The sequence below is a fragment of the Somniosus microcephalus genome, chromosome 4 (genome assembly GCF_052327205.1).
Source record: "Somniosus microcephalus isolate GS21.2 chromosome 4, FLI_Smic_1.0, whole genome shotgun sequence".
In the NCBI taxonomy this organism is placed as follows: domain Eukaryota; kingdom Metazoa; phylum Chordata; class Chondrichthyes; order Squaliformes; family Somniosidae; genus Somniosus; species Somniosus microcephalus.
In genome coordinates this window covers 335,075,390-335,103,291 of record NC_140990.1, presented here as the reverse complement: position 1 = coordinate 335,103,291, position 27,902 = coordinate 335,075,390, and the positions used below count along the sequence as shown (strand labels likewise).

The 27,902-nt window shown below is 45.1% G+C and overlaps 1 protein-coding gene across 1 annotated transcript in view; it reads right to left on the bottom strand.

Moving 5' to 3' along the window:
- The window catches only part of gli2a (GLI family zinc finger 2a), a 463,484-nt gene that overhangs the window by 383,992 nt on the left and 51,590 nt on the right, over positions 1 to 27,902 (bottom strand). The window contains exon 2 of the mRNA XM_085986883.1: positions 5,394 to 5,453. The gene's annotated coding sequence lies outside the window, so the exon portion shown is untranslated. The remainder of the gene's footprint in view (positions 1 to 5,393; positions 5,454 to 27,902) is intronic.

The following is a 27,902-nucleotide window of genomic DNA, read 5'->3' as shown; positions in this document are numbered from 1 at the left end:
GGCCGTTGTTGGGCTGTGGCTGGGGTGGCACGGTGCTATGGGGCTGTCCTACCGTGTCCCAGGTTGTCGTTCCCCGCGGCGTCCACGGTGCAGAGGAGTAGGCATCCATGCCCCGGAAGGCTGCGTCCAGCGTTAGTGCGATGTCAGAGGCTTTGTCGAGGGTGAGGTCACTCTGCTCCAGCAGTCGCTGTCGGGTGTAGTTGGACCTGTGGCCCGCTACGAAGGCATCCCGGATCAGTTCCTCCGTGTACTTAGTGGGCGTTACCGCCTTACACCCACAGGCCCGGCCAAGCACGGACAGTGCTTGGAGGTATTCCTCAGTCGATTCCCCAGGTTGTTGCTTGCGACTCCCCAGAAGGTGCCTAGCATATACTTCGTTCACAGGGCGCGTGTACTGGGTCTTGAGGAGCTGGAGGGCGGCTGTGTACGAGGTCGCGTCCCGGATGACTGAGTACACTCGGTGGTTCACCTTGGAGAACAGGACAGACAGTTTGTCCGCATCCGTTTCGACCGCAGTGGAGGCAGTCAGGAATGTCTCGAAGCACGTGAGCCAGTGAGCAAACTTGGTGGAAGCGTCCGCTTCCCGACTGTCCAGGTCCAGGCATGCTGGTGTGAGGATCTTCTCCATTATAAAAAATTTAGTTAATAAAATTGATGCGCCATCAATTACTCAAAAGACTGAAGTTGAGCGAGTAACAATCAGGCTTTTATTAACTAAAGAATGAAGGTCTTGTCTCGAGTGGTCGACCCGTCCAGAATACTAAGGGACTGGGAGGTAGTCACTTATATACCTGGAATAGTGGGAGGAGTCAGCCGAGGCATGTCCAGACCTGTACCTAGTGGAATACACATACAGACACAGACAGGTATGACAGTGGTTTACCACATGGTGTTGATTGGTTCTCTTTGCTCTTGTCTCTGTGAGTGACAGAAACCCAGGCCCAGGCACGGGCATTCCCTGTTGTAGTTGCAGAAACAGCATGATTCCCAATCTCAGTCCCTGCTATAACATAATACAACTTCAAATGCTTCACGTTTGGAACGCATTTTCTGGCAGGTCATCTCCTTAGTGACAAACTCCAGAAATAAAAACAAAAAAATCAATTACAGGCTATCACGGCCTTAAAAATGGCAGAATATTCTGACCATATCATTAGATCTTGCCCCTAAACCCTATGTCAGTGCTTCTGTTTCAAAGCTCCATTAAAACTCCTTTAGGTATGCAAGTCCTTTTCTGATTGACTGCCACACAGCCATGAATATCTACTGACTGGATTTAAAACAATCCCCCACAAACTACAGAAAATGCTGGAAAAACTCAGCAGGCCAGGTGAAACAGCGATTTACTTGTACTTCTTGCAATCTAGTATACTGTATTCGCTGCTCACGATGCGGTCTCCGCTACATTGGGGAGACCAAACGCAGATTGGGTGACTGCTTTGCGGAACACCTCCGTTCAGTCCGTAAGGGTGACCCCGAGCTTCCGGTCGCCTGTCATTTTAATTCTTCGCTCCATTCCCACTTGGACCTCACCGTCCTTGGCCTCTTGCATTGTTCCACGGAAGCTCAACGTAAACTCGAGGAACAGCACCTCATCTTCCGATTAGGCACTTTGCAGCCTTCCGGACTCAACATCGAGTTCAACAATTTCAGATCATAACCTCGGCCCCTATTACATTTTTACTTATATTTTTTTTCCACCCTTTTGTTTTGGATCTTCCCTTCCCCCCCCCCTTCCTTTTTTTTCTCTCTCCCACACGGCAGCTGTCTCCCATCCTGCCAGTACACTTCACACCTAATCCTGCCGTCTTTTGTCTCCACTGTCCTATTACCATCTCGTCTGGTTTTGAATACCTCTTAATGTCTCTTTACTTCTTTTGTTCTATCGCAGCCCTGCCTTCGATCTATTTTATTTCCTTTCCAGTTTGAAAAAGGGTTTCGACCCGAAACGTCGACTCTAATTTCTCTCCACGGATGTTGCCTGGCCTGCTGAGTTTTTCCAGCATTTTTTGTTGTTATTTCGGATTTCCAGCATCTGCAGTATTTTGCTATCTCACAAACTACATTGAGCCCCTACCTGCGATAGGTTGGTGGATTTCTGAAGACATTTTAATCAAAACTGTACACAGAATTGTATTAGTCATCAACAACACAACATTGACATTTTTGTTAATACAGTAGAACATAATTTTATCCACCATAATGAAGACTGCCCTGCCTGGTGTGAGAGAGAGAAAAAAAGACAGACAGACTTGCATTTATATAGCATCTTTCGCAACCTCAGGATGTTCCAAAACGCTTTACAATCAAATAAATACTTTTTGAAGTGTAGTCACTTTAGGAAGTTACAACACAGAAAGAGGCCATTCGACCAAACCAGTCCGTGTTGGAGTTTTATTCACCCCATGAACAAATAGTCCTAATCGCATTTAATCCCAACATTTTTGTCTGTCATGGGTACAGGAATGAAGGCAAGTGCAAAAGTAAATAACAAAATAAGTATGATGTAGTTTCGGAAAAGGAGAAGCTAGGCAATTACAGAATGTCTCACACAAGGCTTTGTCCTGCAAAAGTGCCAGATGAATAATCAGAATGGTGTGTGTAGAAGCCCAGATAATGGAGGCTCTGCTGTATTGTAAGAACTCATGTGTATGAACGTCGGTGTGCTTTTTCATAGGTGGGAGAATTTATAAAAAAGCATGGGATAAGAGGGGTTCTTTCAGCCCATCGAGCTATTCCCTCTAGTGACCTACATACAATCTGCACAATTTCAGGTTCCAGAAACATTATTCAAACCTGACTTACACACACAGTTGACGTTTTCTTTCTCCCAACAGGACATAGAGACCCAGTTACATGAAAGGGCAGTGACATTGGGTGACATACAGGAGGCCAGATTCGGAGGACCGAAGGGTGTAGATTGGGACATTGGGCAGGAGGAGGTTATAGCAGTAGGGCAGGGTGAGGCCATGAAGGGATTTGTAAAGGGCAAGGATTTTCAATTCAGTGCGCTGAAGAACAGGGAGCCAGAGAGGACAGGCGTGATGGGTGAACTGTACTTGATGCAAATGAGGTATATATGGCAGAAGTTTTAATGCTGGAGTGTGTAGGGCAGAGCTCAGAGGGCCCGGTGAGGTGACCATTGGAGCGATCAGCCTAGATTTTCCAATTGAGCTTAAAGTCTATTGACCTGCCCAACCTTCAGTGCATTGAATCCGCTTGTAATTCTAAGGTCAGCCTCATTAATATAATGGAGGCAAGCTTCCAGCATTGAAATTGGCAGTGATTGGTAGTCCATGCAGGGCAGGAGGGAACAGATGGTACTGTAGGGTTTAAAGGCCTGCAGCAGCTTAAAGATGCAGCCCTTGTAGTTTGTGTTTTTGTTCAAGGAAGCAAGGTTCTTTGATGTTTCACAATGTCTGGAAGGAGTTCAGTAGCACAAACACAACTAAATTTTTCACATAGGACCACAGAAATTCTACTGCAGAAAGTAAGGCACAGGTTGGGGGCACTAATTGGGACAGAGCCGCAAAGGATGTCTAGGTGAGTTGCAATGACAGGAGGTGACTACTAGCATGAATGCTACGAGCATCATAGTACAAACTTGGATCCAATACCAGGAGAGGTTTAATGACCTTATCAGATCAGGCAAGGTAGGAGAACACACTTACTTTCCATTAATGTGACGTACAAAGCATCCATGACACTTACAATTACTTCCTCCTCATATTGTCTTCAAGTACTTTCAAGTCTGTCCCTGAATATCCATTATACTGCAGGATACACCTAGCCTTTACCAGGAACTGTTCCTTCCCTCATACCTTGCATGCATTCAGCCCAAAGTAATCCTCCTATGTAATGTAACTACATGATGCCAAGATATGTTACCAAACCCAGTGTGGACTGCATGCTGATATTTGGGTGTCCCTGTACATTATCAAGAAAATTGTAGCTTCACACTTCCTCTACTCTGGTTCCAAAGAAGACAGCCCATCACAAGAGAGAGAACAGGCAGAGAAGGATGGAGCTCATACACCCATCCTGGTAGCCCACATGAGGGGGAAGTCTTGCAAATGCTGGAGAGAAAGACCACAAAGAGGGTTTAAGATAGTGAAGTAGGAAAACTGGTCCCCACACTGGGTTCACTGTTAACACCTACTCTTTCTTCCCATCCTATTTCTCATTCAATCACCGGTAACTAAACATATACGGTACCATGTCAATCTTCCTACTACAAGCTAAGTGTAAAGGCTGCTTTATAAGGATATACCATTGTAACCTCTGTTCTCTTACATAGAAACATAGGAGCAGGAGTAGGCCATTCGGCCCTTCGAGCCTGCTCCGCCATTCAACGAGATCATGGCTGATCATCCAAACCCTAGCACCCGGTCCCTACACCGACAGCCATCCCACCCAAGCCCTATCCCCGTAACCCCGTATTTAATCCCCCCTAACACTAAGGGCCAATTTTTATCATGGCCAATCAACCTAACCCGCACATCTTTGGACTGTGGGAGGAAACCCACGCAAACACGGGGAGAATGTGCAAACTCCACAGAGACAGTCACCCGAGGCCGGATTTGAACCCGGGTCCCTGGCGCTGTGAGGCAACAGTGCTAACCACTATGCCACCGTGCTGCCCTTCTCTTCTGTTTCTCCAGATGTTCCAGAGGAAGCCGTCGTAATGCCCAGTATATCCAGCCGCGTCAGCCCTTCCGAGGACACGGCGCCACTCACTCTGCCCCTCACATTTGCGTTAACATTTACTATTGCAAATACTGTTACGACGTAGTCACAGGATTTGGCCACTGGGTGGATCTGTGGAGCAGGATGCTGAAGTCTCCCACCTCCATCACCATCTCATCTATGAACTAATCAATTGACCGTGTGCAACATCATTGACCATTTACTAGGAATGCATTCGTCCATCTGGCAACTGATTTACACGGTTCTCACACTCACACACATTTCCTAAAACGTTCTAATCATAAATCTATTCAATAACGCTTCCTTCATTGGGAATTTGATTGCTTCGACTCTAGTCATGCAGTTGATGGGTTTGTCCAATTGACAAGTTAGACTTACTTGTCAAGGAGAAGGCATCATCTCACTTGATTCAGAAGCAGTATTGAGTGTAATTTCCTCCCCCGCCCCCCCCCCCCATGACTTAGATTAGCTTGTAAGGTGCCACTGTAAGTGCATCAAAAGTGACCTAGGTGGCACTGCTAGTGGAACCCCTGTAATACTGTGGTAGCAAGAATCATACTTAATAGAACATAGTTCTAACAGTGCAAAAAGAATATTCAAAATAAACAGGCAAGATAAGCATCTGTCATCTGAATTAATTAGCAATAATTGAAAAGAAATGGAAAGCGGATTCTGATTTCACTTACTTTTCTTTTAAATAAGGACACTCTGCTTTCTTCACCTTACTGTGGAATATTTGCTCTTATCTGCCAAATAGAACATTAAAAAGTGCTATTAATGAAATGCATAATAGTTTCGATAGTGCATTAACATTTACAAGTACTGGGATAAAGGAGCAATAACATTTCAATACGCAGTAGATTAAATGTGCAGATTCGGTATACAACATTACCGGCTGAAGACTTTCTGCCCTGGTTTGCCAACACCTCCAGCAATTACAAGTAAACCACACTTAGTTTTTTTTTTAATAAAGCACCTCAGTCTTTGCATAATTTCCATTTGTTGAAAGGTCCAAATTTAATCTATCCTATCCTTTTCTATGACTACAGCCTACTAGAGGTACAGACAGCTACACAATTGCTGAATTTTATATGCATGGGCCATAGTTATTATGATCCTGCAAGTTTTGTGATGGCTTGAAGACACTCTGCTGCAATAAAAATGATCTTCCATCATTTTGTTAGTATTGTTGTCATATTTAAGAGTTAGCATGTCAACAAACTCCCTGCAATCATTTCAGGGACAACCAGGTTGAATCTCTGAGAAAATCCCTGCATCGCATAATGTTTTGAAACAAGATTAAGCCATTAAAAAAAAAACAGCCTTCAAGTAGAGTACTGTGAGAGTGAAAGATTTGTATTTATACAGCATCTTAAGTCTCTCGCAAATGTCTCATAGGGTTTCACAGACAATGAATTACTTTAAATGCTATGTTATGTTGCTGTGTAGGAAAAGTTACCAAAGTTTCCACTGAAACTATCATCCTTTATAATTGAAAATGATCATTACTCCACATCTGTTTGACACAAAAGGCGGCATTGTATAAAATTATCAGATTTGCACATGCACCATGATTGTTGGTTATAAGTGCCCATACTATTTAAATCAAACATATGTCCATTTGTAAATCTACAGCAAAAAATTCTACATTGCAACAGTGACTATACTTCAAAAGTACTTCATTGGCTGTAAAGCGCTTTGGGACGTCCTGAGGTCGTGAAAGGCGCTATAGAAATGCAAGTCTTTCTTTTTATGCTACAATTCTTTATGTCGTTTGATATTATTGTGAACTTTTTGGCTACTTTGAATTCTGAAGTAAAGGACGGACTCTGGTTTCAATCTACATCTTCATTGTTCTCGCTATCTGACGGTTCCTGTAAGCCACTTGCAAATGCAACATCAATCACTCAGTAAATGACTGAAAGTTTTGGTCATCAGTGACCACAGCGAAGGAAATAATTAGACGACCACTACACTGCAAGCAGCAAACAATAGGAGGAGGACGATAACCATCGCACAGCACTCCCCGCCCCCCCACCCCCAGCTAACTAAGGAGCCCAAGTAGAGTTATTAAACGCGCCCACGGTTGACAGCACTTCCTCTATTGTGTGGCCGGCCTGTTTGGTGACTGACGAGCCACAGCTGGGCTAAGGATTCAAGTTCATTGAGGTTAGGCTGCTGCAGACTTCCTGAATGACTTCATTCATACAATCATCCAAAAAAAATCTTTCTTTCCCCCCCGCCCCCCTTGCAAGAAGGGATTTCTGCATCCCTCTGACCATATTATAGGATTTCCATATCCCTGCAGGGATTAAAACCAAACATAAATTAATTAGAATAGCAGAAGTCATATATCACAGAATAGCCTCGCTTTTCTCTCAGCCTGGTTTCTGCTGCAATACTGCATGTGACGTGCTTTTGAGCTTTAGATCTTGAGAGTACTCAACTTCCTGGAAGGTCTAATTAACACCGAAGATTTTATAGTGAGATTGGATCCTTCATCTATAATCAGAGTTCATACATCCTGCTTCTTTCCTTCTAATGCATAGTTCATTGGAATTATTTTATTTGTTTAAATATGATTTGGAGGTGTTTTTGATTTCAAGTCATAACATGATTTTAGTCTCCTCCTCCAACTCCTTTTCCAGGGCCTCCAAACCGGCAATGCATAATGGGGGAGAAATTCATCATCGCCCTGTTTGGGCCGCTCATTTTAAAAAGTTTGAAGAGTTAGCGCCAGGCGCTAACGATTTCAAACTTTTGAAAAATTCGCCATTTGCGCTTCAAAAAGGAAGTGGAGCGCAAAATCAAGCACACCACTTCCTTCTTGGAACGCAATCGGCAGCTGGCGGGGCGGAGACTTCAGTAGCGCGGCACACTGGGCCGTGCAGCGCCGCCGCGTTCAAAGGCTCCTTCCCTCCCTTAAAGGGAAGGGCCATCGCTGCAGGCTCTGCAATATAAAGAGTACCTGCCTGGACCACCAAGGCAGCCGCGATCCCACGCGATCAGCCCGGCGCTCAAGCAGAGTGCTGGGGTTGATCGAGCGCAGGCAGGAACTCGTGAAAAAAACTGGAACATGAAAGGTAAGTTTTTTGCCTCGGCCACCTCGCCTTTAATCATCGCCCCCCCGAAGCGGCCGGCCGCCCGATGCACGCCTCCTGCGGCTGTCGGTGTTTTCGACCACCGCTGCTACAGGGGGCGGAAGTCAATTTTGGGTCCGTGGCGCTACTGGGGCGATGACATCACGATCTCTGGGCGAAGGAGATCGGGGCACAACGCCATAGCGCCGCTGCAAAACTCCCACTGAATATGGCGGGAGTCGATGTCAGCGCCGCACCCGGTCGCAAAGCCAGCCAATTTCGTCCCCTAGGTCTGTGTCTCAGGATACTGAGTGCCAGAACATGTCATTCACAATGTACTATGGGCTTGTCTCCTTCTTCAGAGACCCTTCTTAGGGTATCAATGGCCAGAATGTCCCCTTTTTGGATGACTAAGGGTTGAATGTTCCTTTGTCAGGATATTGAGGGCTGGAATGTTCTCTTGTTGGAATGTCTCCTTCTTGGAGGTACCAAGAGCCTAAATATTGCCCTGTTTGTGTAACAGAGCAGAACGAGCTCTTGCTGCTGTACTGTGGACCAAATATTTCTTCTCAGGATACTAAGAGTTGTCGTGTCCCATCCTTTATAAGGCTACAGAGGTCCCTTATGTCCTCTCCTTGGAGTTCTGTGCCCAATATATGATGCATGCTATTCAATTTACATGTCTTCTGTGAATGACAGAAACATTTTTGATTTCTTATTCATTTATTAAAATAATATGTACATAATATCGTATTAGAGAACAAATTAGTCTCCTGCTTTTAATGAGAATTTTAACCATGGTAACTCAGATGAAAGATTGATAAAGAATGAGTTCCTGATATATTCATACTGTATTAAAAGTACATCACAGGCTGAATGCAAGGATCAAGGGGACTGCATTTGGCACTGGCCTCACCCTACTGTTTTAGTGCAACGTGAGTGACTACAGAAATGTTTCACCCGTTAACACTGTTACTTGAATGATGTGACTTAAGAAGGAAAGAATCCTTTAAGATGCTCCTTAAAACCTACCCCTTTGACCAAGCTTTTGGTCATCTGTCCTAGTGTCTCCTTATGTGGCTCGGTGTCTAATTTTGTTTGATGACGCTACGTTAAAGGCGCAAGTTGTTGTTGTCATGGGTTATTCCTGTGGTAATTACTAATACAGGTAGACTATCCTTTATCCGAAAACCTCGGGACCAGCCGTGTTTCGGATTTCAGAAGGTATTTTATAAGACTGGGAAATTTGTCAGGGGTGGGGGTCGGCGTCGGGTCGGGGGTGGGGGTTGGCGGGGGGGGGGGGTCGGGGTCGGCGGGGGGGTCGGCGGCGGGGGCTGGCGGCGGGGGTCGGCGTCGGCGGGGGGGGTCGGCGGGGGTCAGCGTGGGGTCGGGGGTGGGGGTCGGCGGGGGGGTCGGCGGGGGCGGGGGGCGGCGTCGTGCGCACGACTTACGCTGAACGAAAAAACTTTCGGTTTTTAGAGGTTTTCGGAAGTTCGGATAAAGGATAGTCTACCTGTACTATTGGTCAGTTGTAAAACATTATATTATCAATACTTAATACGATTCACTTTTGGTCTTTTCTTGAAAGGAGGACAGACTCAGGAAATATGAACAGAATTTGCAGAGGTAGGAAAGGTGATGTTTAGAAACAATCACCGTGGCATTCACTTGTGTTGGTAGCTGTCAACCATTTCAAATACTGAACTTTTATATCTTTTTCTTTACTTTGGATTAATTTTGCATTCATCAAAATTAGGATGATATAACAAGAGGTAAGCAGGCAGCTTAGAATTAAAATTAGGATAGAATGAGAGGTAAGCAGGCGGTGGAGACTGTATGGGTAGAATTAAAAAATAGGAAAGGATTTAAGTCTGTAGTGGGGGCTGTGTGTAGACCCCCTGGTAGCAGCTGTGAAGTGCTAGATTGTATAAATGCAGAGATTAGACAAGCGTGTAGTAAAGGCAGAATGGTTTTAATGGGGGATTTTAAACTTTAATTTGGATTGGGATATGCAGACTAGCAACTGTCAGAAAGGTAGTGAATTTCTTGTGTGTCCGGGATAGTTTTCTACAAATATATGACCTAGAGGCAACAAGGGGGCATGCCATGTTAGATTTAGTAATGAGTAATGAGCCAGATTTAGTTAACAGCATAGCTGTGCATGAACATTTATCCAATAGCGTTCATAACATGATTAAGTTCAATGTAGCATTTGAAAGGGAAAACATGAAACAGCTACTAAGAGCTGCTGGAGTCATACCTAGCACAAAGGAAGATGGTTGTGGTGATTGAAGGTCAATCATCACAGCCCCAGGACATCGCTGCAGGAGTTCATCAGGGCAGTGTCCTAGGCCCAACCATCTTCAGCTGCTTCATCAATGACCTTCCCTCCAACATAAAGTCAGAAATGGGGATGTTCGCTGATGACTGCACAGTGTTCAGCGCCATTCGCAACTCCAGAGATAATGAAGCAGTCCATGCCCGCATGCAACAAGACCTGGACGACGTTCAGGCTTGGGCTGATAAGTAGCAGGTAACATTCGCGCCACACAAGTGCCAGGCAATGACTATCTCCAACAAGCGAGAGTCTAGCCACTTCCCCTTGACATTCAATGGCATTACCATCACTGAATCCCCCACTATCAACATCCTGGAGTGTCACCATTAACCAGAAACTTAACTGGACCAGCCACATAAATACTGTGGCAACAAGAGCAGGTAAGAGGCTAAGTATTCTGTGGCGAGTGTCTCACCTCCTGACTCCCCAAAGCCTTTCCACCATCTACAAGGCACAAGTAAGGAGTGTGATGGAATACTCTCCACTTGCCTGGATGAGTGCAGCTCCAACAACACTCAAGAAGCTCGACACCATCCAGGACAAAGCAGCCCGCTTCATTGGTACCCCATCCACCACCTTAAACATTCACTCCCTCCACCACCGGGGCACCGTGGCTGCAGTGTGTACCATCTACAAGATGCACTGCAGCAACTCGCCAAGGCTTCTTCGGCAGCACCTCCCAAACCCGCGACCTCTTCCACCTAGAAGGACAAGGGCAGCAGGCGCATGGGAACACCACCACCTCCAAGTTCCCCTCCAAGTCACACACCATCCTGACTTATAGACCAGTTAGCCTAACATCTGTTGTCAGGAAATTGCTAGAGTCTATAATTAAGGATAGGGTGACTGAACACCTCAAAAATTTCAGTTAATCAGAGAGAGCCAGCATGGATTTGTGAAAGGTAGGTCATGGCTGACAAACCTGATTGAATTTTTGGAAGAGGTGACTAAAGTAGTGGACAGGGGATTGTCTATGGGTGTTATTTATATGGACTTCCAGAAGGCAGTTGATAAAGTTCCACATAAGAGACTGTTAACCAAGGCAGAAGCCCACGGAATTAAGGGCAAATTATTGACCTGGTTAGAAAATTGGCTCAGTGGCAGGAGAGAGAGAGTGGGGATAATGGGCAGGTACTCAAACTGGCAGGATGTGACTAGTGGTGTCCCGCAGGGATCCGTGTTGGGGCCTCAACTATTCACAATATTTATTAATGACTTAGGTACAGAAAATAATCAAAATGGCTAATGGAATGCTGGCCTTTATATCTAGAGGACTAGAATACAAGGGGGTAGAAGTTATGCTGCAGCTGTACAAAGCCCTGGTTAGACCACACCTGGAGCACTGGGAGCAGTTCTGGGCACCACACCTTAGGAAGGACATATTGGCCTTGGAGGGAGTGCAGCGTAGGTTTACCAGAATGATACCCGGACTCCAAGGGTTAAGTTACGAGGAGAGATTACACAAACTAGGGTTGTATTCCCTAGAATTTAGAAGGTTAAGGAGCGGCCTGATCGAAGTTTTCAAGATATTAAGGGGAACTGATAGGGTAGATAGAGAGAAATTATTTCTGTTGGTTGGGGATTCTAGGACTAGGGGGCAGAGTCTAAAAATTAGAGCCAGACCTTTCAGGAGTGAAATTAGGAAACACTTCTACACACAAAGGGTGGTAGAAGTTTGGAACTCTCTTCCGCAAACGGCAATTGATGCTCGATCAATTGTTAATTTTAAATCGGAGATTGATAGCTTTCTGTTAATCAAAGGCAGGTATGTGGAATTAGGTCGCAGATCAGCCATGATCTGATTGAGCCCCTCGAGCCTGTTCCGCCATTCAATGGCCAACCCCTGCTGTTCCTATGATGTCGGTGTCAGGAAAACGAACACTCTTCCATTCTGAGCATCCAGCTTCATCATGGTTAGATGCGACATGGTTTATCTTTAGTAAAGCTCCTTTAACTCTGTGCGGCTGTCTATCTTAGCCTCAATTTCACAAGAGTCAACTGTACCAATGTGATGTTTTTTACTTCCCACACAAGCCATCCTGTGGCCTTAAGAACATAAGAAATAGGAGCAGGAGTAGGCCAATCGACCCCTCGAGCCTGCTCCGCCATTCAATAAGATCATGGCTGATCTGATCCTGACCTCAAATCTACTTTCACTCTCCGTCCCACCCAAACCCATGTGATCTCCCGGGAGAGGCGAAAAACCAGATAAAAAACCCAATGGCCAAATTGGGAGAAAAAATCTGGGAATTTCCTCTCCGACCCATCTAGGCGATCGAAACTCGTCCAGGAGATCACTCTGTCCCTATATTTCCTGCAGTACTTACCTTCTGTAAGAGGTGATCTCCACCCCAGCCAGGAACAGGCCCAATTTACTCTTGAAGGACTCCTAGCTGGCAGCCTGTTCCCGAGGTCTCCACTAATCCCTGTGAATAGAACCATCTCCTGAAATCTAACAGAGAATTAGAACACAAGAAGAGCAGGACCAGGCTACACGGCCCCTGGGCCCGCTCCGCCACCCACAGGGCCATGACCGATCCGAACTTAGCCTCATGTCCGATTTCCTACCCGCTCCCCGTAACCCCTAATTCCCTTTACTTCTAGGAAACTGTCTATTTCTGTTTTAAATATATTTAATGATGTAGCTTCCACAGCTCTCTGGGGCAGCAAATTCCACAGACCTACCACACTCTGAGTAAAAAAGTTTCTCCTCATCTCAGTGTTGAAAGAGCAGCCCCTTATTCTAAGAATTATGCCCCCTAGTTCTAGTTTCACCCATCATTGGAAACATCCTCACCGCATTCACCCGATCAAGCCCCTTCACAATCTTATATGTTTCAATAAGATCGCCTCTCATTCTTCTGAACTCCAATGAGTAGAGTCCCAATCTACTCAACCTCTCCTCATATATCAACCCCCTCATCCCCGGGATTAACCGAGTGAACCTTCTTTGTACTGCCTCGAGAGCAAGTATGTCTTTTCTTAAGTATGGACACCAAAACTGTATGCAGTATTCCAGGTGTGGTCTCACCAATACCTTGTACAACTGCAGCAAGCCTTCCGGTCTCAATATCGAGTTCAACAATTTCAGATCATAACCTCGGCCCCCATTTCATTTTTACTTATATTTTTCCACTCCTTTCCTCCCCCCCCCCTTTCCTTTTGTTTCTCTCTCACACCTGGCAGCTATCTTTTGCCCTGCCAGTACACTTTACACCTAATCCCAGCCTATTACCATCTTGTCCAGCTTCTAATCTCTTTTACTTCTTTTGGTTCTTTTATTCTTTTGTCCGATCGCAGCCCTGCCTTCGATCTAGTTCCTTTTCTCTCCAGTTTTGAAGAAGGGTCAAACCCGAAACGTCAACTCAAATTTCTCTCCACGGATGTTGCCTGACCTGCTGAGTTTTTCCAGCATTTTCTGTTGTTATTGCAGCAATACCTCCCTGTTTTAATATTCCATCCCCCTAGCAATAAAAGCCAACATTCCATTGGCCTTCTTGATCACCTGCTGCACCGGCATACTAACTTTTTGTGTTTCGTGCACCAGGACCCCCAGATCCCTTTGTACTGCAGTACTTTCCAGTTTCTTGCCATTAAGATAATAACTTGCTCTATGATTTTTCCTGCCAAAGTGCATAACCTCACACTTTCCAGTATTATATTCCATCTGCCAAATCTCTGCCCTTACTTAGCCTGTCTATGTCCCTTTGCAGGTTTTTTATGTCCTCCTCACTCACTACTTTCCCTCCCATCTTTGTATCATCTGCAAACTTTGATATGTTACACTCGGTCCCTTCCTCCAAATCGTTAATATAGATTGTAAAGAGTTGGGGTCCCAGCACTGACCCCTGCAGAACACCACTAGTTACTGATTGCCAGTCTGAGAATGAACCATTTATCCCAACTCTCTGCTTTCTATTAGATAGCCAATCCTCCACCCATGCCAGAATATTACCCCCAATCCCATGATTTTTTATCTTGAGCAATAATCTTTTGTGTGGCACCTTGTCAAATGCCTTTTGGAAGTCTAAATACACTACGTCCACTGGTTCCCCTTTATCCACCCTGTATGTTACGTCCTCAAAGAACTCAAGCAAATTTGTCAAACATGACTTCCCCTTCGTAAAACCATGCTGACTTTGTCCTATTAAATTATGTTTATCCAAATGTCCCGTTACTGTCTCCTTAATAATGGACTCTAAAATTTTACCAACCACAGATGTTAGGCTAACTGGTCTATAGTTTCCAGCCTTCTGTCTACTACCCTTTTTAAATAAGGGTGTTACATTAGCAGTTTGCCAATCTGCCAGGACCTTTGCTGAGTCCAGGGAGTTTTGGAAAATTATTACCAATGCATCCACAATCCCTACCGCCACTTCCCTCAAGACCCTAGGATGTAAGCCATCAGGTCCAGGGGATTTATCCACCTTGAATCCCATTATTTTACAGAGTACCACTCCCTTAGTGATTTTAATCGTATTTAGCTCCTCCCCCCCTAGAGCCCCCTGTTTGTCCAGTGTTGGGATATTCTTAGTGTCCTCTACTGTAAAGATTGGGTTTGTTTTCCTTGGAGCAGAGGAGGCTGAGGGGGGACATGATTGAGGTGTACAAAATTATGAGGGGCATAGATAGGATGGATGCTGAGGAGCTTTTTCCCTTAGTAGAGGGGTCAATAACTAGGGGGCATAGATTCAAGGTAAAGGGCGGGAGGTTTAGAGGGGATTTGAGAAAGAACTTTTTCACCCAGAGGGTGGTTGGAGTCTGGAACTCACTGCCTGAAAGGGTTGTGGAGGCAGAAACCCTCACAACATTTAAGAAGCATTTGGATGTGCACTTGAAATGCCATAGCATACAAGGCTACGGGCCAAATGCTGGAATATGGGATTAGATTAGACAGGGCTTGATGGCCGGCGCGGACACGATGGGCCGAAGGGCCTCTATCCGTGCTGTATTACTCTATGACTCTATGACTCTATGATACAAAATATTTGTTCAGCGTTTTTGCCATCTCCATGTTTCCCACCATTAATTTCCCTGTCTCATCCTCTAAGGGACCAACATTTACTTTAGCCACCCTTTTTCTTTTTATATAACTATAGAAACTCTTGCTATCTTTTTTTTTAATTCATTGATGGGATGTGGGTGTCACTGGCTGGCTAGGCCTGCATTTAGTGCCCATCCCTAATTGCCCTTGAGAAGATGGTGGTGAGCCGCCTTCTTGAACCGCTGCAGTCCATATGGTGTAGGTACACCCACAATGCTGTTAGGAAGGGAGTTCCAGGATTTTGGCCCAGCGACAGTGAAGGAACGGCGATACAGGTCCAAGTCAGGATGGTGTGTGGCTTGGAGGGGAACTTGTAGGTGGTGATGTTCCCATGTGCCTGCTGCCCTTGTCCTTCTAAGTGGTAGAGGTCGCGGGTTTGGAAGGTGCTGTTGAAGGAGCTTTGGCGAGTTGCTGCAGTGCATCTTGTAGATGGTACACACTGCAGCCACAGTGCTCCGGTGGTGGAGGGAGTGAATGTTGAAGGTGGTGGATGGAGTGCCAATCAAGCGGGCTACTTTATCCTGAATGGTGTCGAGCTTCTTGAGTGTTGTTGGAGCTGCACTCATCCAGGCAAGTGGAGAGTATTCCATCACACTCCTGACTTGTGCCTTGTAGATGGTGGAAAGGCTTTGGGGAGTCAGGAGGTGAGACACTCGCCGCAGAATTCCCAGCCTCTGGGCTGCTCTTGTAGCCACAGTATTTATATGGCTGGTCCAGTTCAGTTTCTGATCAATGGTAACCCCCAGGATGTTGATAGTGGGGGATTCAGCGATGGTAATGCCATTGAATGTCAAGGGGAGATGGTTAGAGTCTCGCTTGTTGGAGATGGTCATTGCCTGGCACTTGTGTGGTGCGAATGTTACTTGCCACTTGTCAGCCCAAGTCTGAATGTTGTCCAGGTCTTGCTGCATATGGACACGGACTGCGTCAGTATCTGACGAGTCTCGAATGGTGCTGAACAGTGTGCAATCATCAGTGAACATCCCCACTTCTGACCTTATGATGGAGGGAAGGTCATTGATGAAACAGCTGAAGATGGTTGGGCCTAGGACACTGCCCTGAGGAACTGCTGCAGTGATGTCATGTGATTGAGATGAATGACCTCCAACAACCACAGCCAACTTCCTTTGTGCTAGGTATGATTCCAACCAATGGAGAGTTTTCCCCTTGATTCCCATTGACTTCAGTTTTGCTAGGGCTCCTCGATGCCACACTCGATCAAATGCTGCCTTGATGTCAAGGGCAGTCACTCTCACCTCACCTCTTGAGTTCAGCTCTTTTGTCCATGTTTGGACCAAGGCTGTAATGAGGTCAGGAGCTGAGTGGCCCTGGCGGAACCCAAACTGGGCGTCAGTTAGCAGGTTATTGCTGAGTAAGTGCCGCTTGATAGCACTGTCGACGACACCTTCCATCACTTTGCTGATGATTGAGTGTAGACTGATGGGACATTAATTGGCCGGGTCGGATTTGTCCTGCTTTTTGTAGACAGGACATACTTGGGCAATTTTCCACATTGCCGGGTAGATGCCAGTGTTGTAGCTGTACTGGAACAGCTTGGCTAGGGGCGCGGGTAGTTCTGGAGCACAAGTCTTCAGTACTATTGCCGGAATGTTGTCAGGGCCCATAGCCTTTGCTATCTGTTTATATATTTTTTGCTAATTTACTTTCATAATCTATCTTCCTTTTCTTAATCAATCTTTGAGATATTTTTTGCTGTCTTTTAAAGACTTCCCAATCTTCTATCTCCCACTAGATTGGGCTACTTTATATGCCCTTGTTTTTAGTTGGATACTATCCTTTATTACTTTACTCAGCCACGGATGGCTATCTTTTCTTTTACACCCTTTTTTCACTCAGTGGAATATCTTTTTTTTGAAAGTTGTAAAATAACTCCTTGAATGTACACCACTGATCATGTACCGTCTTACCCTTTAATTTATTTTCCCAGTCCACTCTAATCAATTCCGCTCTCATACCTTCATATAGTCTCCTTTATTCAAGCTCAGTTCATTTGTTTGAGATCCAACCTTCTCACCCTCTAATTGAATATGGAATTCAACCATGTTATGGTCACTCATTCCAAGGGGATCCTTTACTAGGACATTTTTAATTAATCCTGTCTCATTACACAGGACCAGATCTAAGGTTGCTTGCCCCCTGGTCGGTTCAGTTACATACTGCTCAAGAAACCCATCCCTAATACACTCAATGAACTCTTCCTCAAGGCTGCCCTGCCCAATTTGATTTGTCCAGTTAATATGAAAGTTAAAATCCCCCATAATTATAGCTGTTCCCTTATTACAAGCCCCAACTATTTCCTGATTAATACTCTGTCCAACAGAGTTGCAACTGTTAGGAGGCCTATAGACTACGCCCACTAGTGTTTTTTTTCCCCTTATTATTCCTTATCTCCACCCAAACTGTTTCATTATCCTGATCCTTTGATCCAATATCATTTCTCTGTATTGCAGTGATTCCTTCCTTTATTAACATAGCCACCCCACCTCCCCTTCCTTCCTGCCTGCCTGTCCTTCCTGATTGTTAAATACCCTTGTATGTTTAATTCCCAGTCATGGTCACCCTGCAGCCATGTTTCTGTAATGGCCACAAGATCATACCCATATGTAGTTATTTCTACCGTCAACGCGTCTATTTTGTTACGAATGCTACATGCATTCAGATAAAGAACTTTCAAATATGTTTTGTGACACTTAGTTCCTGCTTTTTCCCCTTTTACTACTTTACCTTTTACTCCATACATTCTGTCCCTTCCTGACACTCTCTGGTTTTTAATTCCCCCACTGCTACCTAGGTCTATGACCTTCTCCATTGTCATTTTTATTATTTACTCTCTAGAAACCTCCCCCCCACTAATTAGTTTAAAGCCCTGCTAAATGAGGTCGTGAATTTAGTGTTGAATTAGGAGCAGTTTTATGCTGTGGGCCCATGCCCACTAAGAACTGAGTTGAGACTACAAATTTGATTGCCATAGGACCCGTACAGCCAACAGACAGAGAAGACTTTTCATCCCATCAGACTTGGCTGGATTGGAGCCCTGGTCCCAAAGGTGAAAGGGCACACAAATCTCCTAAAAAGTAAATTTTAAAGACTGTTATGCAACAAGGTTTGTGTGTTTTGGCACGGACACTATTTTCACTCAAGTTAGCGTTGTAAAAAATGTTTGTTCTATTGGCCTTACTTGCACTTTAAGTGAACAGACACTGTTGATACCACAGGTAAGAAATTAGACATTGCTCAAGGTTAAGAATCCTGGCTGATTCTCTCCCTACCGAGCAGTGAAGGGAACTCGAACATCTCCACCATTACCTCAGCCAGATCAGCTAACTCAGGTGAGACAATAACTCCAGGTAGATTCCCCGCTCAGGCCTGAGTTTTATAATTATAGTCGGGTCTCAATGATGTCATCAGGCCTCCCGCAGCATGCACATGTAAAGAAGGACCTTCAGTAAGCTCCCCACTGGAGTGGAGCTAATCTACAGAACAAACGGGAAACTGTTCAACCTTCAATCCAGATCCAAGGTCGTTCCATCCTCTGTCATCAAGGACCCCTGTTGGCTCCGGGTGTGTGTCATTGCTGCCTGCTCAGGAAAGCAGGTTAAAATTGCAGATGTTTCGATCATGGTGGCTTTCGGACAGGTAAGAGCCAGGGCGATTTTAACTGTCCGCCCGCCCGGTTACAGCTGACCAGTAGGGTTAATATTGCCCCCCATGGGATCAAAGCTGGGACTTTGCCGGTCTACAAGATTCAAGAGCTCACCACACAGTGGGGGTAATAGAAACACATAGAAGATAGGAGCAGGAGTAGGCCCTTCGAGCCTGCTCCGCCATTCAACGAGATCATGGCTGATCATCCAAACCCTAGCACCCGGTCCCTACACCGACAGCCATCCCACCCAAGCCCTATCCCCGTAACCCCGCGTATTTAATCCCCCCTAACACTAAGGGCCAATTTTTTTATCATGGCCAATCAACCTAACCCGCACATCTTTGGACTGTGGGAGGAAACCGGAGCACCCGGAGGAAACCCACGCAAACACGGGGAGAATGTGCAAACTCCACACAGACAGTCACCCGAGGCCGGATTTGAACCCGGGTCCCTGGCGCTGTGAGGCAACAGTGCTAACCACTATGCCACCGTGCTGCCCTGAATGTTGGCCCTGAATGTACGGTCGGAGGCTTCCTGCGGGGAAATGCCTCCGATCCGCAAATAAAATCCGTGCCTACATGGTGGTCAGGGAGTGTACGGAGACTCGCGGTCCTGGGCCTCTTCGGGTACCCGCGGGTAGAGGCCCACGTAACACAGGGGCACAGGCAGTTCGCAAGCGCCCCTGGGATCACGTGGGCTGGCAGAATGACAGAAGGGAATCCCCATTCAAGCTTATGAGGATTCCGTATGTACAGAATTCCCATAAGTATGAATGGGAATACCCCAAAAAATACATCTACACTTCAAATAAATTTTAAAAAACCATATTTAAAATTAATTAAATGGCATTTAATTAAATATTTAAAACAAAAATATAATGTTGTTTTAAAGGGGCTAAAAATAAACTTACCTTATTTCACAGGTTTTTAAATGTATAAATTATTGATAACATTTTATTTTTATGTTTTTTTTAAAAAACTCTTACGCTGGTAAAAGCAGGCCTTATGCTTTTACCAGGCGTAAGAATTTCACCGGCATTCGCTGGGCAGAACTCTCTGCCCGCGGGGATGCGGAGGATCTGACAGAACGCAAAATCCGGGTTTTAGCACATGCTCATGCCTAAACCCGGAACTTGCGCAGCCTTTACGGGCTCGTGCGCACCTCGTACGCACCCGTAGGGGCCGCAAATTACGGCCTCTTATCTTTGGGTGGTTGTGTAAAATGGACGATTTCAAATTAGCGACGCATTATAAACTCCGCCCGATTTGCCTTTGGAAATAACCGGCAGCCAATTCAATATTGCCCATTTTACAAACCCACCCCACCCCTGCCATTGTCTTTCCAACTGAGACGTTATGGGAGCCACGCTCCGAACGCTGAACCTCTAAATCCGCCTCTATCCCTTTACTTTGGATTTAGTCAGTAGTATGCCTCAGAGACATGGACCATGTTCAGCAGGCACCTCAAAGCACTGGAGAGGTACCACCAATGCTGCCTCCGCAAGATCCTGCAAATCCACTGGCAGGATAGGTGCACCAACGTCAGAGTTCTTGCTCAGGCCAACATCCCCAGCATCGAAGCTTTGACCACGCTCGATCAGCTCCGATGGACGGGCCGCATCGCCCGCATGCCCGATACAAGACTCCCAAAACAAGCGCTCTACTTGGAGCTCCGGTACGGCAAGAGAGCCCCAGGTGGGCAGAGGAAATGCTTCAAGGACACCCTCAAAACCTCCTTGAAAAAGTGTAACATCCCCACTGACACCTGGGAATTCCTGGCCCAAGACCGCACAAAGTGGAGGAGAAGCATTCAGGAAGGCACCGAATACCTCGAGTCTCTTCGCCGGGAGCAAGCGGAAGCCAAGCGCAAACAGCAGAAGGAGCGCATGTCAACCCAAGCACCCCACCCACCTGCCCCTTCAACCACCGTCTGCCCCACCTGTGACAGAGACTGTAGGTCCGCATTGGACTCATCAGTCACCTGAGAACTCATTGTTAATGTGGAAGCAAGTCATCCTCGGTTCCGAGGGACTGCCTAAGAGTCAGTAGTCCAAGCTGAATCCCAGAAGTTTATTCAGCTCATTCCTCTCCCAGTAGTCTACAGGCAGCATTTATTGAGTATTGACAGGACATGCAAACCATGCATTCGCAGATAGCAGGACATGCAGGATTGCCTGCACTGGTTCTTTTTAATGACATATCATTGTTGGGGACTGGAGAAAGAGAAAGACCATTTTAGCAATGCTCAGGTATTGGGTAAAATGGACAAAAAGGTAATACAAAGTGCTAAGGAGACAATGGCTGAACCCATGGTTTGGAGGCAGCTCTAGTAACACTACATTGGAGCCTCCATTATCCACACTCCAGTTATCCACAGTCTCAACTATCTGCCAGAATTTTCTCATGATAAATTCCTGTTTGAGACGTCACCTCTTTACCTATCCAACAAACACCATTCGCCTCCGATCTGACATAATTGGCTTCACCCATGTCTTCCTTTAAGTTCATCACTCTTAATAAATAATAATGCAATAACTGGTTTAACAGTATAATGGGATCAGAGTTAATAATGCATGAAGAGTGCTATGTAACAGTAAGTGGGACTGTCATGTGCTTTGAATAGGTACAGTACGTATTCCTGTAGACTTGGCTGATTGGCACCAAATAAAATCTACTTTTGGCGCACTGGTCTAAATCCCAAAGTCAAATTTAGCTGAACGAATGTGACTAAATTGAAAACAAAATTCACTAGAGAGGAGTTTGACAAGGATGTTGTCGGGACTGGAGAATTTTAGCTGTGAGGAAAGATTGGATAGGCTGGGGTTGTTTTCTTTGGAACAGAGGAGGCTGAGGGGAGGTTTAATTGAGGTGTATAAAATTATGAGGGGCTGAGATAGAGTGGATCGGAAGGACCTCTTTCCCTTAGCAGAGAGGTCAATAACCAGGGTGCGTGGATTTAAAGTAATTGGTAGAAGGATTAAAGGGGAGTTGAGGAGAACTTTTTTCACCCAGAGGGTGGTGGGGGTCTGGAACTCACTGCCTGAAACGGTAGAGACAGAGACCCTCATCGCATTTAAAAAGTACTTGGATATGCACTTGAAGTGCTGTAACCTACAGGGCTTCGGACCAAGAGCTGGAAGGTGGGATTAGGCTGGAGAGCTCTTTTTCGGCCGGCACGGACACGATGGGCCGAATGGCCTCCTTCTGTGCTGTAAATTTCTCTGATTCGATGATTCATTCAAAAAAAATACAAATATTGCACAAAATAGTGCCAAAGTGTTAAAGTTTCTAAACTACAAGTAATCACTGTATCATAAAATCCAAGCAAGAGGGCAGGAAAGAACTGCGGTGAGCCAGAGCTGTTTCCACCTGTTCTGCTAATCAAAGCTCTTTTGTACACCAATTCAGCCTTCCGGAAGAATTAATGCCAAAACCATCCAATGCCTGATTCTAGGTTTTTTTCGCTCCCTTCAGTCTAGACTTAAAGCACCTCATTAAATGTCACGTTAAATTTACCAGCTACGTAATAAAATCTTTATCTTTCAGTTATCGAAAATGAATACTTGGCTCGCAAGATTTAAAAAAGAGCTTTTTGGAAAAAATCTAATTTTTACAGAAATCGCTGTTAAAAAATACTGTACACCTGCCCACGAAAAAAATACGGAAAACCGTGATACTAGATGCAGGAAGGATGTTCCCGATGGCGGGGAGTCCAGAACCAGGGATCATAGTCTAAGGATAAGGGGTAAGCCATTTAGGACAGAGATGAGGAGGAATTTCTTCATCCAGAGAGTGGTGAACCTGTGGAATTCTCTACCACAGAGGGCAGTTGAGGCCAATTCATTAAATATATTCAAGAAGGAGTTAGATATATTTCTTAAGGCTAAAGGGATCAAGGGATATGGGGAGAAAGCAGGGACAGGGTACTGAGTTTGGATGATCAGCCATGATCTCATTGAATGGCGGAGCAGGCTCGAGGGGCCGAATGGCCTACTCCTGCTCCTATCTTCTATGTCTCTATGATACGGAAAAGGGCCTTTCTGAGTTTATGAATGTAGCAGAAGCGTGCTATTGAGTGTTTTTTTAGTGCCCAGTTGTTATAGCAAACTACTACTGCATTACAACTTTTATGAATGCATGAATGGTCTGCTAAGTAAAAATGAAAACCAATGAGACTGGTCAATGCACCCGAGAATGGCTTTTCCAAAAGTTACTTGGGGTAGTACGTACACTGCTCCATTCAAACGGTAGACCAGAGCACTGGTTTGGCAGGTGCAACTTGCCGGATCCATGCAAATGAGGCACGGGGGTGGAGGGGGTCAAAATGGCTCGGGCCTCACGGCTGTGACGACGGCAGGTGATGGGGTGCGTCCACCGACCGTTTTGTGCCAAAGGTTCCTGAATTGGAAAAAAAAGTGCTGTCCTTTCCCGGGACTAACAACCCTCATCTTTTTGAACGCAAAATTAGCAAAACACAAAAGGACACTGTCGGTTGGCATCAAGTCTTTATTCTAAATTTCAGAAGCCAACAGCCATTCCAAAACCGGTCTGGGCCTCGATTCAACTGCATCTAGGTCAGGTATGTGGGATAAGCGGCTGTTTTATAATGCCTGTCCCGGGCACAGGTGTACTGTTCCAAGATATTGCGAACGTAGAGGAAACATTAATCACATGATACTAGAACTGAATAATCACCCTAGTAAACCCACCAGATTACATCCCTCGACAACATTGCTGCCACATGCATATATGATATAGTCAGTCGTGTAGCATCCATATTATGAAGATGAGCAAAACCACTTTCAAAACTAGCCAAACCAAAAGAATCAGAAAGATAAAAGCAAATATTGGACATCCGAACTAAAAAGAAAAATATAAAATGCAGGAAATATGTAGCTGGTTGGTCAGCTTCTTGGTGCTGGGTGCGACCCGCGACTGGACCTGGCCCTGTCTGACGACAGGTCTCACCTTAACCGTTAACCTAATCTTTTTCTTTCAGATGCTCACTGACCAGCCATTGCGTATCCAATGCTGTCCTTTTTAGTGTTTCAGTCCCCCCCCCCCAACCCACCCCAAACTGAATCTGGCCAGATTGGTCTCGGATGAGTGCGAATCTATTTTCCAAACGCTTCTTGGAATGCAGGCTTGGAGCTCGGCCAAGTTTTTGTGAAATCGCTCACGGTGCTGGATGCGAGAGACAGCGGGGTGCCAGTCTACAGAGGGGGGCTGCATTTCCTCGCTGTCAATCAAACTCCTGAAATCCAGATATGGTGGATGACAGAGGAAAGTGAAAGTGACGGCTTGTGCGCGCGTGTATCTGCAGCTCCCACACTTTCAGCATTTAAAATTAAAGCAAGAAATTCTCAAGCCTGCATACCACGATTAACATTTTTATATGAAAGACTGAATAATAATACATTTTGCAGTCTGCTCTTTTTAAATTGTGTAGCACTGGTGATATATGTAATCCTTTATATATGAAATAAAATACAACATCTTGGCTGGACAGCGGTGTAGAGAGTTAAACTGTAAAAATACAGTGTTCCTACAGTATCCACCTAGGCTATAGTTCAAAATAAACAACTTGACATCCTATACATACAATATTAAAATGCCAAGCCTTGGGGCTTTATTTTTTTTTACACAAAAGTTAATACATTCCAGTTCAAAATCTTGCAATCAAACTTCTACAGACACACAAATGAAAAACAGTAGCTCGTGTTCATTTTTTTTTTACAATCCTCGTGCTGCCTCTGCATGTAAAATTGTTGAGGTTGACTTTTGAACAGATAGCTGCCTCTTTAATCAATCAATCAATCAGTGCACAGACCTGAATATATCACAAGCCACTCTGGCTTTTCTTAACACTAGCATTATGCGCCTGTTAAGGTCATCAAATGGTGCCAAATGTTATTTCTAGCAGCAAAAGGGCACTCAGTCGCGCTGACACCAAATGGCACCGTTAACTACAAATGAGTTAAAGTGTGTGTCAAGCCTTAGGTTGAGTCTGAATGAAGGGCTCATTCAGATGTAACCACACTGTGTCAACAGTGGAGACACCATTGATTAAGGCTGCATTCCAATAATAACCCTCAAAATGGTTTTCAAGAAACTCTCACTTCTGATTCTACACTTGTAAATGGAAATCTCTAAAGTAAAACTCGTTTACCTTATACAGTACTGTTTATTTAAGTTTTTTTTTCAAAGAACATACCATTGGGCTTAATATGGAGTAAATGTGTGCTGCTGCTGCTAATAACTACGGCCATTAAAATAGGACTTTAAAATTATTTAAATTCCCTCATTGGAGTACAGTGAGAAAATTTATCGCAACATGTTTAAATCTTATGCTGATCACGTCTACGTTAGGAGTACTGCTTACTGGCAAAAGGGATTTTGATTTCTTGAGTGCCACCTAAGAAGCTCATTAAGTCATCTCCAGCCCTGGGTGAACCAATTGACCCTAACTCAGATATTCCACGAGACTGTACATTACAATGGTTATTTGCAGGGTTCTCAGTACCCTTAAATAGTCTCAAACATATTGACTGGATTAAGTTGTTGGAGGCTCCTTTGGAGAGAATAACATTGTGCCTTAGGGACAGATTTGGACTCAAGAAATTGAATGTTTTCTTGCCCAGTTAGCCCCTGCCAATTGCCCTGGGATTTTGACTCTCTTTCCTTCAGTGGAGGATGAACAGTTCCTCTGTTTTTTGGGCAGTCGCTATGCCCCTCCCCATTGCACTGTCTTCCATTCCATAATGAAGCTTGCTGTTCGGTCAGGTTATATTTAGTCCCTTTTCTGTTGATGCTGAAGCCTCTACTACCCTCCACCCCACCCCCCCCACCCGCCCCAGTACTTGCTCTGAGAACTGATGATCTTGGCCTCTCCTTGTGTTTACTATTTATTCAATTTCTGAAAGTGCTGGATGTGGTATTTATAACTTCCTGTTTTATTTATTCTTTTGTTTGTGAACATCTTCAGTTACTAGTTGAGGAAAAGTTCAATGAAACGCAACTAAAAGCGCTCACGGTGATGTAAGCTCACCACTGCCTTGGAAAATAATTTGCATAAAAATATAAAGACCGACTGAGCCAATTTTGAACACATATCTAAACATACTTGACCGCTACCAAGCACCATGTGCCTGATTAACAGTGCAGCTATTTCAGAGACACATAGGCAAGTATAGGACTGGAAGTGACCTTGCAGTCCACTTGGCCAGTCGCAAAAAATGATTACCTCTCAACTAACCCGTTCCCTCGAGTAACTCCAAATCTCCCGTAAATATTTCCACAAGATAGGGTAGATCTAGACTTTTGTGCGATAGTGTAAAATGGACGATAGCAAGTCGGCAGCCCTTTTTATATCTCTCCCGAACAAAGTCAAGAATACTTTGCGTCTGTTTTCACAAAGGAGAGGGACGAAGCAGACATTGCTATCAGGGAGGAAGAGTGTGAAATATTAGATGAAATAAACATAGTGAGAGAGGAAGTATTAAGGGGTTTAGCAGCTTTAAAAGTGGATAAATCCCCAGGCCTGGATGAAATGTATCCCAAGCTGTTAAGTGAAGCAAAAGAGGAAATAGCAGAGGCTCTGACCATCATTTTCCAATCCTCCCTGGCTACAGGTGTGGTGCCGGAGGACTGGAGGACTGCTAATGTAATTCCACTGTTTAAAAAGGGAGAAAAGGATAGACCGAGTAATTACAGGCCAGTCAGCCTAACCTCGGTGGTGGGAAAATTATTGGAAAGAATTCTGAAGGACAGGATAAATCTTCATTTAGAAAGACACGGATTAATCAAGGATAATCAGCACGGATTTGTTAAGGGAAGGTCGTGTCTGACAAACTTGACTGAATTTTTTGATAAGGTGACAAGGAGGGTAGATGAGGGTAGTGCGTTTGATGTAGTGTATATGGACTTTAGCAAGGCTTTTGATAAGGTTCCACATGGCAGACCAGTCATGAAGTTAAAAGCCCATGGGATCCAGAGCAAAGTGTCAAGTTGGATTCAAAACTGGCTCGGAGGCAGGAAGCAGAGGGTAATGGTTGATGGGTGTTTTTGTGACTGGAAGGCTGTTTCCAGTGGGGTTCCGCAGGGCTCAGTACTAGGTCCCTTGATTTTTCTGGTATATATCAATGATCTAGACTTGAATATAGGGGGTATGATTAAGAAGTTTGCAGATGATACTACAATCGGCTGTGTGGTTGGTACTGAAGAAGGAAGCTGTAGATTGCAGGAAGATATCAATAAATTGGTCAGGTGGGCAGAACAGTGGCAAATGGAATTCAATCTGGAGAAGTGTGAGGTAATGTATTTGGGGAGGGCTAACAAGGAAAGGGAATACACATTAAATGGTCGGACACCGAGTAGTGTAGAGGAACAAAGGGACCTTGGAGTGCATGTCCACAGATCCCTGAAGGTAGCAGGCCAGGTAGATAAGGTGGTTAAGAAGGCATATGGAATGCTTGCCTTTATTAGCCGTGGCATAGAATACAAGAGCAGGGGGGTTATGCTTCAACTGTATAAAACTCTAGTTAGGCCTCAGCTAGAGTACTGCGTGCAGTTCTGGTCACCACATTACAGGAAAGATGTGATTGCACTAGAGAGGGTACAGAGGAGATTTACAAGGATGTTACTGGGAGTAGAGAATCTTCGCTATGAGGAAAGACTGGATAGGCTGGGTCTGTTTTCCTTGGAACAGAGGAGGCTGAGGGGAGACCTTATTGAGGTGTATAAAATTATGAGGGGCCGAGATAAAGTGGATAGAAAGGACCTATTTCCCTTAGCAGAGGGGTCAAAAACCAGGGGGCACAGATTTAAAGTAATTGGTGGAAGGTTTAGAGGGGATTTGAGGGGAAATTTCTTCACCCAGAGGGTTGTGGGGGTCTGGAACTCACTGCCTGAAAGGGTGGTAGAGGCAGGAACCCTAACCACATTTAAAAAGTGCTTGGATGTGCACTTGGGATGCTCTAACCTGCAGGGCTACGGACCAGGAGCTGGGAAGTGGGATTAGGCTGGAGAGCTCTTTGTTGGCCGGCGCGGACACGATGGGCCGAAATGG